This window comes from Strix aluco, chromosome 4, assembly GCF_031877795.1.
Source record: "Strix aluco isolate bStrAlu1 chromosome 4, bStrAlu1.hap1, whole genome shotgun sequence".
NCBI classification, from domain to species: domain Eukaryota; kingdom Metazoa; phylum Chordata; class Aves; order Strigiformes; family Strigidae; genus Strix; species Strix aluco.
Genome location: NC_133934.1, coordinates 76,605,190 through 76,622,444, shown reverse-complemented (window position 1 = coordinate 76,622,444; position 17,255 = coordinate 76,605,190).

Below are 17,255 nucleotides of genomic sequence, written 5' to 3'. Positions count from 1 at the left end.
GACAATTTCTTTACAAAAATATATTAAGTAGAATATCAAGGTAATTCTTTCTGATTGAACAGGAATTGATATCAGCTTTATTTCATCTCTCTAGTGGATAGCTTTTTAATGGAATATTTTGAGAATGTGGACTCTGATTCCAGCTGAGGATTAATTGGCCATATTTTAACTGCAAGAAATTTTGGGAGATGTAGCCTTGAGAGAGATTGTATTCTTATTTTTACAGTTGGGGAACAATGCTGATTCCCTAAAGATGAAAGGAGAGTGTGAGGACACGGGGAGAAAAAAGCTCACAAAGGTTTAGAAAATAGTTTCTTTTTCTCTTGCAGACTCATAATTTAAACTTTAACACTGAGGGAAGAGAGACATCAGGCACACCAGCCCAGTATATAGTTGTACAGGTGTCAGGGGTTTTTTTTGTTTAAGTCATTTCTTCTATCACTGCTTCTATATTCATGGACTCTCAGCTGTGTCAAAAAAGGAAAAAAAAACCAAACAACTCAGTCCTTTCTGACAAAACCAGGTGACAAAAAAAAGCGCTACAAAAAAAAGGAATAAAATAAACTAAGAGAGACAAATAAGAAGTTTTCGGAGAAAAGGGAAAAAGTTAACATGAATATTGCACAGGTGGTGGCCACACTTGAGCTCAGCCTGGTGGTGGTAGATACCAGACCAAAAAAAAGTAGGAAAAAGTCCCTTGTTTGTTAAACCTCCCACTCATTGGGAGTATCAATACACTTTGGCTCTGTGAATAAACAATAAAGAAAATGTGATATATTTTGGGTTTAATTGCTCAATGTACTTTCAGAAGCATCAGAACAGAGTCACATCCTTTCCCTTGTCAATACCTTCTTTGATTTGATTTTGTATATATTTTATGAAAGGTATTCAAGTGCAAATCTGGAACAGTATCTAAAGTTATGCCATATAGTAACTCTCCATTACTCTTCTGTACTCATTGTCGCAGATGCTCTGAACAGCCAAGAAATGACTGACTTGTCAGAACTGTCTTACTTGTTTGAGAAACTGGGTGATGACAGCACTGAGAAAGCCATGGTGATTACAGAAGAGCTCTTGCAGCTACAACTGGAAGATAATAGATGCTGGAGGACTGGGTGCCCTAACCACAGTACCACTGGGCACTTTGCAGGACTGCTGGTGGCATGGATACAGGTGTCTGCTGCTGTCAAGGCAAGAAGATATTTTCACTGTAGAGCAAGTACCATCATGTTTAGTTGGCTATTCTGCAAATTGTTTTGTTCACTCTAGGAATTTAACTGAGTTAGAGTGAAAGCTTTTTTGGAAATCAACTTCTCCCAAAGAACTGCTTCAGAAATGCTTGGCATTTTCTGAATCAAAACTATTTTATTAGAGAATTCTTAACAAGTTTTAGTTTCCACTGTTCATTTCTGACACAGTAAATCAGAACAGAGAAGTACTAGAAAGAATTTAGTCACAAAAATTATCCTCAGTGAAAAGTTAGTGTAAATTATCACAGACACCTTGTTGTTCTCTTTAATAATCATGTGTAACAAGCAACTTTCATTTTGCGACTGGAGATGACTGCTCTGATTTTTCTTTAAATAGTAAAAAAAAAAAATGTTTAGTTGCTTTTCAATGAAGACGAAAGCATGATGAGGATGTCTTTTTATTGAAAATTGGAATGTTTGTGGTTTATTCTTTAGCACTCAAACTCAAGACTTTTTTTTTTCTAATATTTGTATCCATACAAGAAGAGCAGATTTTTTTGTATATTTTACTGCTAAGCTAGTGATAAACTAGCTGACTGAAAACAAATGCTGATTACGCATGTGTGTGAACTTAGAATCACTGTTACTTGGATTATACTGATAAGGTCTTTATGCTAAGGTTTTAAAGAACTTTAAAGTTCAGGGAAAGTTTTGTAAAAAAGGAAGACCATTCTGTTTAAAATAAGTTTGTTTCTCATATGGATTTGATAGTTTAAATATCAGAAAGATTTAACTGCATTTTTGGGGCTATGTTAGTTTTCTTTAAAGGAATACAAAGCAACTAATCATTAGAACAGAGTTTTACTTGGCAAAATGTCAAGTCATGTCAGCAGTATAAAATGGAGTTCTTAAAACATTTAAAACACTGTTCACTTAACTTTGAAGGTCTATAAAAAGGCCATTTACACTCAAGAAGGAAAGATAAGCAGATTCATTTCTGTTTTCTTCTCAGAAATGTATATCAGTTTTGAAATTCTGGTTGTCTACTTGTGAATTTAGAAACCATAAAAATTAAAGTCAAGCATTAAACTTTTATGAAGAGAACAAATTAGAAATCCCCTACGAATAACTGAGATATCACTACTGTTCTCAGTCATTTTGGCTGTCACATAGACATCTTTCTTTGTCTGCCAAAGAACACATTTAAAATTCAAAACATCAAACTTTTTTTTTTCCTTTATCTGTGGATATAAAGTGTGTATTAACTTATGTTCAACATCTGTACAGTTGGCTAAAAGAAAGTATTTAGAAGGGAGTTATAGTCCAGAGACTGTTTTTTAATTTGCTCTGATTTGTGGTGTTTTCATAAACATATATTTAAGTACTTGTATTAGCTAATCTGGGGTGTTTTGACACTGCTTGATCACAACAAGAGTAAGGGGAAAAGAAAATATAAAAGTCTTTCTGTACTTGATACTATTTCCTACTTTTCGGTATGTTTTGCTGCTTAACTGAGTGCTTCCATTAAATCTGGCACTCAGACTGTATAGACCAGAGGTACTTCTCCATGCCAATCATTAGCATGTTCTGGAAAACTAAGACAGCAGGAGCAAAGAAAAAACACAAGGACTTGCCCTGTATGGTTGACAGTGTTTTCTACTCAAGGCCATATCTGAGTGACAGTTCATAACGTGTGATAGTTTGGGTGCTTTTTAATTTAATGAACATTCAAAAGCTTATATATATGGCAATCTATCTTATTTTTTTCTTCTAAAAAAAGATAGTGCAGCCCCAATTTTATTAATATGACTGTATTCCAGTAATAAACTGGGTGGCCATAAAGTACTGAATTTTATAGAGGGATCTCTACTTTGTGTATCAATACCATCTGTTGACCACAATTTTAGATAAATAACTTTGATGTTTAATTAGCATTAGTGTGCATTCATAAGAGGAACTGGTAATACTTTGGAGTTATTTTAAAGCATTGAATATCACCACTTTAATAAGGTCTCTGTCCATTGATGGTTAAAAACACTTGAGATGAAATTGCAACTAGTTGTCAAAGTAGTTGGAGACATGAAGTGGCTAGTTACATAAACCACCATTATGTTTGCAGCTTTCAGAGCTTGCTGAAATGAATATAACATAACCGTTATAATGGAAGTCATCACACAGGAATGCTAAATTTTTATTGGCCCATTAGTCACCCTTTTATCGTTTGTTTCTTAAGATACTTTGATCTGATAGGATCTACATCAACATAATTTGCTGGAAACTTGAATATTTCCAAGAAGTTTCTCTTAGAACCCTTCTAAAGCTAATTCTTTTATCAATCCTTTCTGACTTTCAAGTAACATATTTTTCAATTTCAGTTGTAGGGACCATGTAAAATGAAAGTTCATTCTTTCTTCTCAGTATAAACAAAGCATCCTAATATTCAGAAAGATTGTAACAAAACAAAACAAACTAACTAACAAAAAAGGAAGAAAGAAAAAAATGCTTGGAAAACCATGTAGCTCTTAGTTTCAAAATGTCTTCCATGGTCTGAAAATTGTTCACTTTCCACTGGGGAGGTGACTTTAAAGCCCGTTGAAGTCTGCAGCTCTCTAATTAGTACTTTAATATCTCATGTTAGGAAATTTACTACTTATTGCTAAGATTTCCTGATGAAATGATCCACCATGTTTGCAATTTATGTTGAACCCTTTTCTAAGGATTCAGTTGTGTTCTTTCAAGGTTTTTTTGTTTAAGAATAAGCTAGAATAAAGACTGCTCATGTTCTGATAAAAATACAGGATGAACTTGATGGTACTGTTCCATTGTTTTTCATAGGAGTCAGCCCCATTTCTCTTTGTAGATTTTTACCATTGAAATTTCAATAGTCAAATGGTATGTTGGAAACCCAAAAAGAATCAAAAGGCTATGAAGCATTTCTCTATCTGAAGGTTAGAGTTGTTGTTTTGTTCTATTTTATTTTATTTTGTTTTAGAGGTTTTCTAGCTCAATACAAACTGCTTTCAAAAATGCAAAAATCAAAATGCAAATTCATCTCTTGATGATGAAGGATGAACAAATAAGTTCTTATTTTTTTAATCATCCATATTAATAGTATTCATTTGACATGCACATAATGGCATTTATCAAAGCATGTGAAAATACTTGACAGACCCTTTATTGAGCCTTTTAACACTTTGTAGGATTAAATCTGTCTTCCAGATAAATGTACTACTAATAATAATGATGTGAGAAATACTTCTTTTTACTTCTTTCTAAGCTATAATCAAGATTCTGAACTCAGTCTGAAAAAATAAAATGCTTCTGGTGGTCCCCGTTTAAAGTCATCTGAAGTGAAATGTGGTGATACAGTTAGCAGATAAGATTTGAATAGATGACACTTTTTGTACAACAAATGAAAATTAATTCACTGTGTGACCTATTTAGAGAGCTCGCTGTGTGGAAGGATCGAAGGGTAGGGAGAGGGGTTTGTAAGCAGTAGGGGAGGGAACGGCAGTGAATCAGATTGTCAGCTCACACGGAGAAATTCTTTTGTATTGAAAAATTGAATGTTCCAACAGAACAGCTAAATATTCTAGGAAATAACTAAACTAAGGGGAAAGATGAACTCTTTAATTCCTGCAAAATGGATCATGTTGCTGAGATTTTGAGAAATTTGTTTGCAACCTTTTGGCTCACTGTTCCTTGGCATCTGGCCTTACCCATTTCTAGGTCCTGTATTCTACTTGGTGTTTTATTGCTGTTAATGTGAGCATAACAATAACCTTCTCTGAGGCTGGAACAGTTTAATCCTTTTTCAGCAGGTCACTGAGCAGGGGTGACTGGGGAATGGGTTTAAAACACTCTTCTGAGTTATAATCTCTATGTATATACTATGCAACAGTCTGTAAATCCATTGTTTAACACTGCCTAGAAAACTAAAATTCTCAGAGAGGTAAGGCGGTTTGCTTACCTAAACTTGAGGAAGAACAGAGAGTCAGGGTTAAGACAACAGAAGGAAAAGACATGGGATGCTGCACTGACTACAGAATTAGTATTAATTAAATATAATTTAATCCTGCATTGAATTAAAGTGGTGAATGAGGTTTTGGGGAAGCTATGGTGAGCATTCAAAGACGGTGTCCTGTTCTAATGAAGGAGGCACTTTAATTGCTTGGCTATGCACTGGTAACACAGTAGACATGAAGAAGTTCTTGCAATCGTGGAGGCCAGTTTCTTATCTCAGAGGAGACAACTTAGATGTAATGTCCACTGCAAAGGTAAGGGAGAGGAGATTGAGCATGTGAAGGCTGAAAGGCAACTGAAGAGAAATAATTGTCACATAATGTAGTCTGCAGTTCTAAGAAATGGAAAAGAAGCAAGAACAGCAGGATGAGGGCAATTCACATAAAAATTGTTCAATACTGTCTTGAGAATTTAAACTGGGATAGCACCCTTTCACTTACAACTACTGCACAGAAATGTTCTCTTCTGAGTACCCATTAGTACAATATCCACTTGTTAAAACTGTGATTTCTGAGAGCACTTGGCATGGAAAGTGCGGAAGATAACGACGAAGAAACAATACAAAGAAAAACTTGCAAAAGACATTAAAGCAACCAAGAGAACTCACGTAGATGCATGAGAAATAAGAGAAAGGCAAAAGAAAATACAGTTCTACCACTTATTAGCAATCAGTATAATTAACAAGAGAAATGGAAGACAAACTGGAAGGCAGGTGAGGGAACATTTATGTAAGTTGGATGAATTAAAGTAGTAAAGTAAGGTCAGTTCCTTACTTCACCACAGAGCGTTTAAGGAAGTAGCCCAAGAAGTCTCTGAACATTAGCAATTATCCCCTTGAAGTAAGGGAGGGTGGGAGAAGTCCCAGGGGAGTGGCAAAAGGCAAACACAGGGACTTTAAAGAAGAAAAGGGTGTTTCTTGGGAAATAAAGACCAAGCAGCCTAGGTGGGATACACAGAAACCTAGAGAAATTATGAATAAATTTATAAGCATCTAGGGGATAAAAAGGTGGTATGGACCTTTTTAATTTTCTTCAACCAGAAACAGGCAGAGTGGGTAAGGTAGACATAGTAGACATAATATATTCTGACTTTAGTAGGACTTTCTGCATAGTTTCATATCACATTTTGGTAGCTAATTAAGGAAGTGTGGTATAACTAGCTGATTTTAATTTAAGATGAAAGTGCAAATTTGGAAAAAAATACCTCCAGGGTTGGTTATAAGTTGCAGGCAGTAAAAGTGGAAAAGATTTTCAGGTGAATTATTATGGATATCTTTTCTGAACATGATTCTGTTCAGGGTTTTTGTCAGTTACTTGTATGTTGGCCTACTTTCAATTACATTTTTTTAAACATATATGAGAAGATGCAGATAAAAGTGCAAGCACTCAAGAGTGCCAATTTCAAATTGATGATTATCTTTGTATATCAGAGTAGTATTTTAAAGGGCTACTGTATTTAAGAAAGGTCAAATATGTGCACAAAATGTGAAACACCTGGACTAACCTAAAAAAGGTACAGAAAAGTATGGTTCTAGTGCATAAAAAAGTTAATTTTAATTTATTATTAGATGCATATCTCTTAGTTATATTTAACAGAGGTGTTAGATTAATATACTGGCAGTATTACTGCAATCTTTTTCATACTTATAATGATCTGGATGAAATATTGTTTGTATTTTGGGCACCTTGGTTTTAAGAAAGAGATGGATGCAGAAGATAAACATACTACCTATATTTAGGTGTTCCTACTTTTCTTCTGGAAGTCTTTAACTCTCTCTCCACATTAGATTGTATCTGGGCGTTGGTGAGACTTGTTACTGGGATAAATATTTTCCTTCAGTACCCCAAGTGGTCACGTTACCGGTGTTGCAGGCAGCTGTCTAACACACATTAAAACTGACTGCAGACTCAGAAAACCTGAACTGTTTGGGGAATTTAGAATACTTTAAAAGAGAAAGAAGGAGCAGACAAGTCTTCTCATATGCAAGTATTTACTTGTGACTCCACAAGGCTTAGGATCAGACAAAATAGGTTTGATTTGTAGGGAAGATGAATTACGTTACATACTAGGGAAAACTTTTTTGCAAAAAAGGATAATTAAGAAGGCAGAAATAACTTCATTGGGGAAATAATAAAATCTGTCCTTTAATAGAAACTTTTAAAAACAAACATCCGTCAGAGGTAGTCCGAGTCTATCTAACTGTGCTTCAGTGCAGGAAGATGGACTGTGTCAGTCTCCAGATCAGTTCCAGCCTTACTGCTGCAATTCTGTGACATCGTGGAGGATTTTTTCTCCCTGACTGCACAAAAACATCTGCGTGCCCCAAGCTTGTAATTAAAACATCTGCTGAACAAAATAGGGCTGTAAATTTCAACTCATATGAGACACACAATTAACATTATCGATGTGCCAATCACCTTCCACTGCAAAGTTTTCCTGAGAAGAGTTCTTTTTACAACACTTTAGTTTATCAATCACTAATTTACCTGCTAATTTAATAATCACGTCTTGTCCTTTGGCAAATATTTCATATGAAAAACAGTTATCCTCAAATAGTTCTTCTGTCATTTCAACCCAGTTATTTTGATTCCTAGCTGTCTTTACTTAGTAGTTATACAAATGGGATTTTCATACAAATATAATCCATTTTATTGTAATGCGAAAAAAATTTGTTTAACATTCAGTGCCAGTTGCCTGGCATAGTGTCTAATAGTTATATGCTCACCATCCTCTGAATTGCTGTTATTTGATTGCTGTTAGTTTTCATTCTGGTCTGTCTACAAATGTAGACTGTCTGATGCCTCCTGAATTAGGCACTGCGGGATTCATTTCTTGTTGCCTCACGGACTGCTCATGTTTTGTTTGATCAGAAGAACAATGGAACAGTTTATACTTTTATAAAACATACAAAAGTAACATTTTTAAATGATACAGACTCAGTCCTGCAATTTACATGAGTTATTCTCCATAAAACTTTATTACAAAAGTAATAAATAAAGTGATCATATACCATTAATACCTGCTCTAGAGAGTGATCTTTCTGTGAAAACATGATCTTAGAAAAATTAGGTTTCACCATTTGCATGTCTTAGGAAGATATTCATTCCTAAGAGAAAAACTGTGTGAATTTCAGTATGTTTGATCATTCAGATCATTCAGTTGGTGAGTATTCTGCCTTGACAGTGGAATAGGTAAGCATGCTGAGAAAAAGAAAGAGAAGGAAAGAGAAAAAGAAGGAAAAGAAAAGGTGAGAAGGAAAGGGGGGAAATGAGAAAAAGAAAAGAAAGAAAAAAGAAAATAGAAGCTTCTTCCTAATCCCAGTAAATTATTATATAAATTACTATAAAGAATATTCCTATCTCATGAGAGTCAATATTCATGTCTTCAGTCTTGCTATGTAATTATAATATATAAATTAGGGGTGGGCTTTCAAATTATTTCAGTTGGTTTAACAATGGTGAGATTTATACTGTCTTCCATGGGATCAAAACCAAGGCAACAATGAGCTCCTGCGTAAATATATTTCTAACAGAAAGATTAAGAGCTCATAACGCAGTGTTACTATATGAATCTAATACAATATTTGAATTATTTCTGATACAGTATTTGATAACATTTGCAAAAAAAACCAATCAAAACAATTGAAATACATACTATTTCTCGAGTGTTAAATAAATTCGATGGAAATACTCTGTTTTTCTATTGCTAAGCTTAACAAATGTCTTACTTTAATATTTGCCCTTTCCCATGCTCATCAAATGCATTGCACATTATGGGTTTTTCTTCCCCACAAAGATTGCAGCTTTTAGAAACAAGTCATAAAAGACAGGTAGTACAGAAGAATTAACTTTAATGAATATTGAATGTGGACTGTCATAACCTACTGTTCCTGCTACTAGTTTATATTCTGCCAATATCTGACTCTAAAATGGAGAAAAAGTGTTGACAATCATACTGTCATCTTGTAGGCTTGTGGCAACCTAAAAGTTTATGGTCTGTAAGGCCACAGCAAAGAAAATATTCTCATGACTCTTATAATCTCTGACTGCTGTTCATAGTAGGACTATGACTTCATGTGTTAGTGAAGTTGTTCTTCAAATCAACTCTGCCAGATGACAGTCAGTTTGTGTTCTATTTCTCCAGAAGATAGCACCTCTTTCCTGGTAGAATAAATGACATCAAGCCTTCTCCTGCAGCTGAATGCATTTGCCTATCTGTTCTGATCCCTGTGGAAGACAGTAAAATATTCCAGAAGCTGTTCCTGCAGTCAAACATAGCTTTGTTTTCTAACCCCATTATCCTAATTCAGTGTTGTCGGTGATATCTTGCAACTACCTGCAAATGAATGTCCACAAACACTGAGTATGTGAAAATGGGAAAATCACATTTTTCTGTTGGCACCAGGGGCTTTCCAATAAAAAAATGTTTATTGTTTTCCAATAAAAAAATGTTTATATCCTTTTGGCCAAATATATTTTTTGCATTATACTAGGGAATGCAATTTGCAGCATTTGATTCTCGCAAAATGTTTAATGAGTTGCTAAAAGACTTTTCACTTCATATTTCTTTTTTTTGGAGGGGAAGAAAAGCCTCAGTATCCTACACTTAGCCAAGTACAGGTATCTGCCTGAGAAATATTTGTATTATTTCCCTGAATAGTCTTTATATCAAAGCATCTGGGAATGCATGGAGAATATACACCTTTGCAAGGAAAAAACTGCCCTGAAAATTTTCTTTTTAAGCTTTTAACTATAAGGTTATGAAAATAATAGAGGTTGAAAAGTTTTTTCTACTATTAGAATTATTTACCAAAATCCCTGTGTGTTTCATATAGCATAATAGACTACTATTTGCTGCAAGACAGAAATAGATCTTACAAAAACATAGGATAAGGCTTTATTTTTTTCTTTTTTACTAGTGTTTTGCTATGGTGATAAGCACCTAACCTAGAGTTCACCAAGCATATAACATATTGACTATATGGAACAGTTGGAGAATGACACAGGTATTTTTAAGCTAAACTGCTTTTGGTGAGTTACCATTAAAGGTCAAATAAGCAGATCCAGACTACCCAAAGTATCTCGGTGCTACAAACTGAACCTTCAGTGACTGTCTCAACCTTTAGCAGAGATGCTCACTGCATTTGTCTAGAAGCTGATATATTCAGTGGTGAGTGGAGTCTTAACTTCCACTTTTGGTAAAACCACTACAGTTTATTCTTTCTTACATGACTAAAAGGGAGACATCCAGCTAAACAAAATGATAAAGTACACCAAATGTTTTAAAAAAGCATTAAAAAAATCTATTATCACTGTATGTATTTAATAGCTTTTTTCAAAAAGGAGTTATGGGGAGCAAATAACAGCAATTTGTTGTGTAAATGTATCAGCATACTTTTCTCATAATTATTTAATGTTAAACTTTGTAACCTGCAAACAGAAAATGGTATCTTAAATTAGCATGCTGCATGTTTATCATAAGCAGCTGAGATAGTTAATTTTGTTTGCTTTAGTAAAGGTCCCTGTATCAATTGTATGTGTCAAGGCACATAAATACAGAAATAGTAGTTATATTTTAAATGTATATTCTGTTATATGTTTGCTCCAGAGAGAATAGACATCACTGTTTGTTTAGAAACATAGAAGTTTAGCATTCATTACACTTTGCTCTTTAAAAATGTCTTTGAATGTCACTTTCAGTTCAAAGAAAAGAATTTCTGAGATTTTCCATCTGGAAAGATCTTGCTTCATATGATCAAAAAGACATATTTATATACTTTGATTGAGTGATCCTTTCAAAATAGCAATGTGAGTGATCATTCAAGAACTGTAAGCAAGTTAAGTTTTGTATATGAAGATATTCTTCTATGGAGGAAATGAGATTTTTAAAAAAAATAATCATTTAGAAGACATGGGAGTTTCTTATTGCACTTTTATTTACCCTCTTGTTGCTAAATAAAAGCTGTTAATTGTAGATCTTTTGACCAAACTGATAAGAATGTAAATTTAGGGGATCATAATAAACTATGAATGATTAATGACAGAAAAAGTTGAGTGTTCAAAAATAAATGAAAAAGTCTGTTTTAAAGAAAGTGAAGTAAATATGAGTAGTCATATAAAAAAGTTTTCAAAAGTGGTATAGAACAAATTTTGCCCTTGGAAGCATAAGGAGGTGTCCTGTTGAGCTTAGTGATGCATGTGAGGGCAGAATTCGACTTAATGTGCCTGAAATGTGAAAAGGAATGTTTAAGAAAGAAAGGGCATTAACTTTGCTAACCTACAAGGCTGTCATGCTGCTCACCTTTTTTTACTCATGATGAGCAAGCTCCCAGAACAAAAACCTTTCCTGCTCTGTCCTACTTATTTCAATGAGATTTTTCATCCTCATTTTGTCCAGGAATTAAGTTCTGAATATTATACTAATGCTGTATATATTTGAGATTATTTAAATATTTGGAACTACGTCCTTAAGTGGCAGAAACTTGTTCAACACTTGTCTGAGTACAAGCAGCTTATTTATGAACGATGTAGTAATTTTTCTGATGTTTAGATCTGATGAGTCCACAGTAATTAAAGATCTAAAATCTGATGGAAAAGATGATTACCTGAATTCTAAATGTATAATCTTAACTATCCTGTGGCATGGAAGAAAAAGGTATAGTTACTGGGAAGTGAGTAAATGTACAACAGATAAGACACCTAGCTCATCTTTTTCGTGTTTATCAGGTTTTTTTCTTTCTGAAAGGAGATCTGCTAAGAAAAAATTCCAATGATTTATGAAAAAAAGAAATCCTGAAAGTAGAAGAGGAATAAATGCTTGATCTTTGCTGTACAGTAGCAGGCAGGATTTATATGGGATGTGGGGTTTAATCCAATTTGAAACCTGGGGATTCCATTTTTCCTAATTCTGAGGGCACCTGTATTCAGAGACACCTCAATAGTCTGGCTGCATAGCCTGTTCAAGCACGAGGTGCACTCTCTTGTTCCTGTAAAGGGAGTTTCACTTTTGTAAGAGAAATTATATCTATTGGTCCAGGGGGATACTGAGAAATGATGGGTAAGGCTATATCCAAGTACTTACATAATTTAAAGTTTAAATTAAAGTTGTATGCTGTTATTTTATTTAGTAACACCTAGCTTCTTAGCACAAGATATTCATATATTTGCCACTTGTATTCACAGCAAGGGGGGAGGGAGAAAAAAGGAGAGAATAAAATCTGAATAAAACTGTTAAATATTTTAAACAAAGAAAAGTGTATTATTTAGGCATGGAGAAGCGTTATAGGCCTTTACATCAATGCAACATTAAGTCTGAGGTGTAGAACCAGTAAGATTAGGAACATCAGAAATGAGAATCCATAGATACTGAACTTGTCACCTTTTACGCAATGCTGTATGGTATGGAATTTAATTACCTGCCTCTTCTCATTATCTGAGTTACCTGAACAGCGGAGAGTGGTGAGACCTCATCAGACAGGAGCATCTCTGCACAGTTTGGAGATATCTCAGTCTGCTGAAATCAGGAAAACATTTCACACAGCAGACACCTGAGTCTGCTTGTCTCTATTCCCTTTCAGTAGCACAGTTAAATTCAAAAGCATTAGAAGGCAGGAAAAAAAAATCAGCTCTCTGAATCTGAATCAGCATTTCAAGATCTACAATGCCTATTATGTATGCATATACAACAAAGGACTGGAACAGAAGTGAAGGAGAAGGAGGCTGAATACATTGGTGGTCTCATTTATAGTTTTTTTAAGAGCTTGGTAAAGAAAAGGAGAAGAAGAAGGTAGAAGAGGCAGAAAAAATAGATGAGGAAAAATAATACTTCAAATGTAAATTATGTATGAAATGACTCACAGATACTTATAAGCAGAGTTGCTGGGAACCTGAATTTTTCTTACATTATTTTTCAAGCTTTGAGGTAGTCAAGTGATAGAGAACTTCAGTTCTAAAGAAGACCTAAGAGAAGTGTTATGGAAAAGTACTCTAACCTGAGTCTTACTATTCTGAAGCCAGTATCCTCACCACTAACACACTTTCTTCCCAAAGTTATTACTCTTGCTTTAAAATATTGTAAAACACTATAGCATTAACTTTAAAAAAAAAAAAATTGGTGAAAGAAAAATTAAGAAATAAATCCATTTTTTCAAAATAAAAAAAGAAAGGTAAGAACATGAGAAGAGAGGGAATGCTACCACGCATTTAAGAAATTGCTACATTGAAAAAATAGATTATTTACAAATGAAATTGTCATTACTAATCTTGTATCTCAGGTAGCAAATCTTACATTATTATTCTAGCAAGTACTGCCCCACTACAGCTGTCACTAAAGACATTTTAATAATTATATAATATCCTACATTAGTTGCTTTACTTAGTTGCTTTACTACTGTGGTAGTGTTGTGTTATACCTTATCATCATAGGATTTCATATTGAGGGTAGGAAAAGTTGAACAAATTACCTTAATTAACTTAATGTTGAGTCAGCTATGAAGGTTACCTGTGTAGTTTGAGTGTTATAGCTCATCAAGGATTTTTATAAAGTATTTTGTGTAGTGCTGCATGTTTAAGATGGTGGTATGTGATTTCTCTGACATCTCCCTCCCTCACCTCCAGCCTGGAACTTACCTATTTTTTTAAAAGGTAAATCATAACACTCATTTTCTTTCCCATTACAGTATACTGATATTTGCTTTTCTTAAAAGTATACTTTTGCTCTGTATTAGCTGTTTAAGTTAAGAGGGCTTCCACATAACCCTTACATTTTTTTCTCTCTCTTTGTTTAAATGCTGTATAAGTGACATGCAAGGAAATAAAGTCTGCAATTATATTAGCAGTATGGATGGTTGGTTAAGACTTAGTGAAGTCGAATTTCATTTTTAAACATCTGAAATATGCATGACCATTGCAGCAATTCAATAGAGCTTTAGATCATGGATGTAGATTTAATAAAGTAAAAAGATGGCCATATATAAAGACATTCTATTTTATTGATGAAGCTGATGCAGTAACTTGTGCTATACTGCACAAATTATCATTTTTATTTCTATTGATTTCATCTCCCCCTATTAAAAATGTCAAATGTATGTTATTTCTTTATTCTACTTAAACCTGACAAACCTAAAGAAGGCTTTATTGCAGATAAAGTAAATGCAAACATTAAAAGTGACAAATGACAACATTTTGATTTTAAAGAAAAAATAATCATTTAGGTTAAATTGCAGTTATAAAACAGTAACTTTGTTTCTTATTCTCCTTCTTTAACAATTTCATAGTGTCTTACCTTCTTTATGTTATGACATGACTACTTTTAAATAATGACAGGTGCTTGTACCATCAAAATACATATTATAAATTTGTGTTCTCAGGAAAAAAATAATATGCTTCCAGGATGATCCACTCTAAAAACCAAAGTGATGAAATGTAAGTTTCATAAAATATAATTAGATGTGATTAAGCAATACCAAAATAAAAATACAGGCACACTATAAAGGAAAGATGTGTTTCATCATAAATATTATACCCTATAAAAGTAGCTGATAGTCTTACTGCTACAAAATATCTAGGTAATTTTTTTTTCCCTATGAGTAGGGAAAATATCTTCCATCTTCTTATACGATGCTTCTTCAATATTGAGGCAGCAACAAAATCTTTTCCCAAAGGATAGTTTAAGTGAATGGTAATGGATTAAAAGACAATTAAGTTCTTGGTTAAAGACCAACACAAATTGGCATGACTAAAACTTTCCACCACCTGTTCATTTTTCTTTATTAAATGATTCTAAGGGAGTCAATCCAACTCCCAAAGGAATAGTGTCCATATCAGATATATCAGCGTAGCTGGCATTAATTGTCTTTTTTTTTGGCAGTTCTGGGGAGAAGTTAACTGACATGAAGACTGCACTATCCCTCCATCCAGAGAAAAGTTACCTTTAGAAATATTTGCAGAAAGTTTAGCGATATTTGCAGAAAGTCTGGTGACTGTCTGTTGGTCTACTAACTCTACCTCTGTCATCAGAATGAAAACAACTGTCTTCTCTCTCTGGACATCTGAGTCTAAAAGCATTCAGTAGTGACTTTACTTGCACATGAAGGGAAACAAATCATTTGCAGTCTTTCAATCTAAGCAGTAACTGGAATCACCAGCCCAGAATTCTTTAGATTCTCCCAAGTGGTTCCATAAACATCTGTGGTTTTGTGATTACAACTAGTGCTTTTCCAAGGACCTTGATTGGAGACTGAATGGATGAAATCAGGTGTTTGAACTACAGTATTTCACATAAGTATAGTATCTTAGATATAACCTATGTTGCCTTTGTTATGAAATATCTGAGTCAGTATGAACAGCAGAGCTATCTCTCCATAAAAATAGCAAACGAATGTTCATTTAAAATGACGTCTACAGAGAGTAAACCAAAACCATAAAAATAAACTATAAAAATAAGACAGCTGGGCAGCCACCATTCTGACACATAGATTAAAATAACGAAAAATTATAGGACCAACATCAAACATTTAATAAGTATATGAGAGAAGATACATCTAGTTCTAGAAAAAAATCATTCAGTAATAAAAAAAAATAAAATAACAAGCACTAGAGAAGACTCAGCATTGTTTTTCCTAATGTTTTCACTTCTTGAACAGTATAAGGACAATTTACCCTTTTCTCATGACAGTATATATTAATTCTGTTCAGAAGTAGAAGACTCTGTTCAGATGTAGGCGATAATATGAAACTATTAGGTTTTATGGATTTTCTTGTTGAATGGTAGTGGACACTGTAATTAAATCACAAAGTATAAATCAGAGAGTCACAAATTATGAAATTAGAGTAGTCAAAATCATCAAATTACAGCTTCTGAATATCATGGACCATAGGATTCCTCCTTATGTTTTATGTTTCAAGCAGATCTTTTAGAGGGAAAAGTCAATTTTGTATTATGAATTTTTAAAAAAATTAAAATACAGCAACAGAAATTCTAGCTCAGTCTTAGAGGAACAGTTTGAATGGGTGATTATTAGGGCTTTTATAATTAATTAAGTTTTGGATTGGTGATGAAAAATTTGAATCCAAACCAAAAATGTTTAGTTCAATCTTAGAACAAAACACATGGTCTTTCTCTATCTATATTAAAGAAATGGAGTCTGAAAGCTGCCAGATATGTATAATCTGTATTTTGATCCTTGGCTAAAGAATAACCCTGGTGGCTGATTTTAGCCTTTTTATTACTGATCATCTCTCAGGCTGATCATAGCAGCAAGTAGGAAGGGAAGATAAAGATTTTCTCTTGATCCTTTTTTGCCCTTTCATCTTGATTTTCTTTTCTGTCCTTAGGCTTGTTTAAATTATTTTTTTTGTTTCTACCAATTGTGTGTTGTTGTGATTCTCTCTGTTGTGGTTTAACCTCAGCTGGCAACTAAGCACCACACAGTTGCTTGTTCAGTCCCCTCTAGGGGGATGAGGGAAAGAATCAAAAGAGTAAAACTGAGAAAACTCATGGTTGAGATAAAGCCAGTTTAACAGGAAAAGCAAAACCCACATGCACAAGCAAAGCAAAATAGGAAATTTATTCACCACTTCCCATGGGCAGGCAGGTGCTCAGCCATCCTCAGGAAAGCAGAGCACACATAATGATGACTTGGGAAGACAAACACCATCACTCCAAACATCCCTCTCTTCCTTCTTCTTTCCCCAGCATTATATACTGAGTATGATGCCATATGGTCTGGGATATCCCTGGGGTCAGTTGGGGTCAGTTGTCCTGGCTGTGTCCCCTCCCAACTTCTTGTGCCCCCCAGGCTCCTCACTGGTGGAGTGGGGTGAAAGGCAGAAAAGGCCTTGGCTCTGTGTCAGCACTGCTCAGCAGTAACTAAAACATCCCTGTGTTATCAACACTGTTTCCAGTGCAAATCCAGAACACAGCCCCATCCTAGCTACTGTGAAGAAAATTAACTCTATTCAAGTCAAAACCAGCACATCTAAGTCTTGGTTACCTTCTCATAAACTCCCTCTCAGGTGGCATATGCGTATCCTAACCAAAAGA